Source organism: Pomacea canaliculata, linkage group LG10 (genome assembly GCF_003073045.1).
Source record: "Pomacea canaliculata isolate SZHN2017 linkage group LG10, ASM307304v1, whole genome shotgun sequence".
Lineage (NCBI taxonomy): Eukaryota > Metazoa > Mollusca > Gastropoda > Architaenioglossa > Ampullariidae > Pomacea > Pomacea canaliculata.
In genome coordinates, this window is record NC_037599.1 from 1764676 (window position 1) to 1769447 (window position 4772).

Sequence of the window (4772 nt, forward strand, 5' to 3'; positions counted from 1 at the left end):
GGTGGATAGACACCAGTAACTGGAGAAGGAAAGGATGAAGAGGCAAAAAGAAGAAGGAAGGCAGCGATTTCCCAGTCATTCCAAGACAACGCAGCTATAGATTTACAAATCGTTTAAGAAATCCAGTATTAACAAGGAACAGTTTTGCAGTCAAGCTAACCTGATTGCTAACTAACCCTGATTTCAGAGCGTGGAGAACCGTTCTGCACCCAGGGTGTCTGATCCCTCGCGAACAGAAAGAGAAGGAGTCGTGCGCTTTAACATACAGTTTCCGAGTGTAGCTCACCGTTACCGGCATGATCACCTTGCTTTCCCTTCCTTTGACTAACCAGTCTTAGTGGAGCCTCTAGTCACGTGACTAACCAGTCCTAGTGGAGCCTCTAGTCACGTGACTAACCAGTCCTAGTGGAGCCTCTAGTCACGTGACTAACCAGTCCTAGTGGAGCCTCTAGTCACGTGACTAACGAGTTTTTAGCGGAGCCCCTGGTCAGGTGGTCGTTGTTTTTGTAAGGGACTCTGGGGAAGGGGGATCTGGAAGAATATGGAGGAGGGTAGGATGAAAAAGGTGCGTGGAGGTAAAGGGTTATGGTAGATGAAGAAAGAAGGTTGCTGCTCCGTGACGCCGCAGGTGTTGTTTACTGTTGTTGGTGCCATCAGTTCCTCTTGTCACTTGCTCCTGGTGTCCAAGAGTCCTGCCGAGTCTGCAGAGGTGGTGTACTGTCTGGTTGCCAGATACCTCATCTTGCCCTGTTCCTATATTTTATGCTTTTTATTTCGTTTTAGGCAATATATTTTTTGATACTGTTTACTTAAAGGACCTTCCATTTCTTATAGTGTTTCTTTTTAATAATGATTTTGTCTTTCTAACACAGGCATCTGTATGGTTTGCCCATCTGAACAGTTTGTTTATAGTTTTTAAAATAGTTTTTAACATTTTAAAAGGTCTTATTAAGCTACCTTACTTTATGGTTGTTTATAGTTGTGGTTATAGATGAGCGAGAGAACGATACTTTAATTTCTTTTACCCGCCTAATATGGTCACGCGCACCACGTGCTACTATTATGATTAACATGTCGATGCTAAGAAAATTCTACAGCCGACCATTAAGTAAAAGAGGAGCTTTTGTTGAGCATCATTTAAAAATATTGGAGAAAGGAACAGAAGCAGAAAAATCAGAGATACATTTTGGGGGAAATTTTTGTAGGTAATCACGACCAATGGTTTACTGTATGCACGTCACCACCAATATTTGAAAATATTGTGCGACGGTTGACAGCTGGTTCTGACGATTGTCACTGCATTTAGTTGACTTTCAGTTGTTTGCACACATGACATGTGATGTAGGGCCCTTGAAAGTACAGCTTCTGAGAAGAACTGAGCAATGATGCTGTGATGTGATTAGTAGCATCTTACTCAGGTACCCTTGTCTCTGCTCACGTCCCTACAGTGCTTTTACATTGAGTTGACGGGGTGGGTGTGGAGTAGGGAGGCAACTATTCCTGTAACTTGCTGTAATATTTTTCCCAGACTGTAAGTTCTTGTTATTTATCCTCTTTGCTCTCTGGCTGGAGCATCAGACGCCAACAAATCTCTCTCAGCCATCTCCATCCTGGACTCGCCAGCCGTCGTCTTGACAACCTGTTCCTACGATCACGTGAAGCGAGTTAGTTTAACCTCTCATAAACCACTTTCTTAAGGCTGCTCCATCTTCTCTCTTCCCTCACTTCGTGGACTTGATTCCATTCCCTGCCCGATGTTCACTTTCCCCGACTCCTACCCGAACCCCAGACAAATAGTTTACAGCAGACTACCCCTGTCGCCAATCTTCTCATCACCGAGTCCATCTTTACAAGAAAAATGTATCGAAAATGAAAAGTTTTACACCGAGCAGCTGTATGTTCAGCTTATGTAAATTAAGTTCAAGTGGGTGTTGAAGTTTCTCTCAATCTTTCATCGACTCGCTCAATCTCGTTATACCGGGACTTTGCTTGTGAAACATTCAGCGTCTACTCGTGAAGTGCATCGATTCCTAAATAACTTTTTTCTAAAAATCTTTGTTTTAGCCAGCGCATAGGACGTGTCTAAACAGCTATTTCAACATTACAAGTGTTTGTGTTTAATGATTTATCCACAGACTGGAGTCATCACAACATTGGTGTTATTTTATCGTCGGGTAGAATCTCTGTCTAAAACTGAAGATTTTTTTTTTCGAAGGAATGACTATTTTTGTCTCTTGCTTAAAGAGGTTTTCAAGCATGGCAGAGTGAGCGACATTATTATGAACAAAGAATTATTAAAGGAGCGTGCTAGTGAAAAGACGAGGACAGGTTTCAACCCGTGTCTTAAGACGTGCGAACACACTTCAGATGTGAACAAAACAAGGATGAACATCCGGAGAAATAGCACAAACACACACAAGTCTGGCTCCACAAAAACAACACAGTCCCGTCGTCACAGAGGAGAACGAGAACGATGTTTGATCGCTGTTGTAACCGTCAGCACAATAAGAATAATGGCATACAGAGAGTGCATGTCCATTATGTCCTTGTTGTCCTTTCAAAGCCTTTCCGATCTCTCTTCACTGTGTGCTTGTTGGCCGATTGGCCTCCTTCCACACTCGGCAAGACACGTGACTGGGTCGTGTCGCTCGCGCATGGGCAGAGGATGTCTTCGCACGTATCCCTGGAGTCGCAGCCTGCGCCGTGATGACATCTTCGTCGTCTAAGCTCTTAACATCCGGCACCTGGCTTGCGACAGTGCGACTGTCCAGGGACAGCAAGTGTCTGCGAGCTGCCATCTTTCGGCGCAAGTGATTGAGGGAGGGTAGGAGGTATAAACCAGAGGAGTTGGTCGATGCAGCCTGGTTTCATTTTCTATAAAGAAGGGTGGTCCGTGCTTCTTCAGTTGAAAATTATGAAGAAAAATGATAATATTTAGGCTTTTCATCGTAAATGAAAACAAAAACAGGGAAATACGATCTTGCAAGTATATACTTACATTAATGCAAATCTGTTCGAGTGGATTTCGTCTAATTTGTTGTTCGGCATTGTAAAAATGTCTTCAAGATGTATTAATTATAGTCAACTGCTATGGGTGAGTGTATCCCTACGCAAATCTTATGAATTTGCAACATAAAAAGTTACATATTACAACCTCCTAGAAATTCGGTCAAACGATAAACCTTGCCACCGACGACTTTGTTTAATAATGGCGGATAATGGCCGATAATTCTCGCAGAGGATCACAATTCCAATTACTTTTCTTTAAACAAATAAGCACACAGAGGGACTGAAACCTTTCACTAGTTCTACTCTGTGGCTGCACACAGTCACTATTTATAGTTTCTAGGTCACGTGATGACCGGTCCGCCCACTGAAGTCCGGGGAGAGCACCGTGAAGGGTGTTAACCCTTATTTATCTTACTTCTGGGTGTTGTGCTGCAACGTCGACAGACTCATAATGGAGGAGAGCATAGGGTGAAAGTAGTCATCGTATAATTAACTGCGACAGTCCCACAGTTTTACGAGTCCCTAGCAAGCGGGGGAGTATTTCTTTTTTTAAACCAATAGTCATAAACGAAATCAGTGAACACTGATCATCTACTATGTTAATGTGTAATGAACACCTCTGAAAGTGGAAGTCAGAGAACTGACTACGGTAAGAACAAACAGGTTGAATTACTGAGAAAATTGGTTTGTATTCAAATGTAGAGGATAAAGAAGAATTTAGAACCAGACTTGTGAGCAGTAGTCACAATAGGAACAGTATCAGGTTGGTTGGTTTATTTAGTAGGAAAGTGCTCCACCTTGCGGCCATTTGTAACTATGTGGGGAGAGGGAGGGGTGGAAGCTGGAGTACCCTGAGAAAACCCCAGACACCAAGCCCCGCGGTGGTGGCAGCAAATGTGGAAACACGTGGAACTGTTTTCAGGAGGTCAGCGTCTAAATGTTTCTTCCTCCTGTCAGCACCAACCCACGCACACATTTTGTATTTGAGGGATGGACCTGTTGAGGCAATTCATTATACAAGAAAGACAAAGGAAAGACTTCCGCAAGCAAGCCGAGGGCCAGAGCTTAAAACTGAAGCAGGAGAATTTAACTCTCCCTGGAGCATTGGCAATGGCGGAGCTTTAATGAAGACTTATCTCCCTTGAGCAGTCCGGGTCTCACGTGCATCAGGCAAAAAGTGCTCACAACAGAGGGCGCTCATGGCTGCGCATGTTTCAAGGCGGTGTCCTCCTGGCGGGAGGCGGCGAGTGTTTGTAGTCAGTCGCGACAGGAGAGTGAGATGCTGAGAGGGGTGGACGAGTGGACATGGGTGGGGGATTCTTTTTGATATCTCTTGTATGAGCGTGTGCAGCACTTCGCTCAGAAGACTTGCCTGCTTCCGCTTAAGGACGAATTGTGTACGAAAACAAGTTTTAAAGAAGACAGAGAAGTGTAAAGTCCTCTTCTCGACTTCAGTATTTGTATGATGTGCCTGAATCAGAGTGCGTCCAGAGAGAGAATGATAGGTATACAGGCAGACAGGAGAAAGAGTCACAGGAAGACAAAAGATAGTGAAAGGCGACACACCAGTTAAAAGAGACAGAGAATGGGTACAGGATATGACAATGGCATAGCGAAACATAGGATGGAGAGAGAATAAGTACATGAAGAATCAGTTACATAGGAGAGAGACAGAGAAGCATAAAACCAGCAAAAAAGGGAGAGAAATCGATGTGCAAACACATCCTCCAGTTCATTCAAGCAAGCAGATAAGCCGCTCCCTC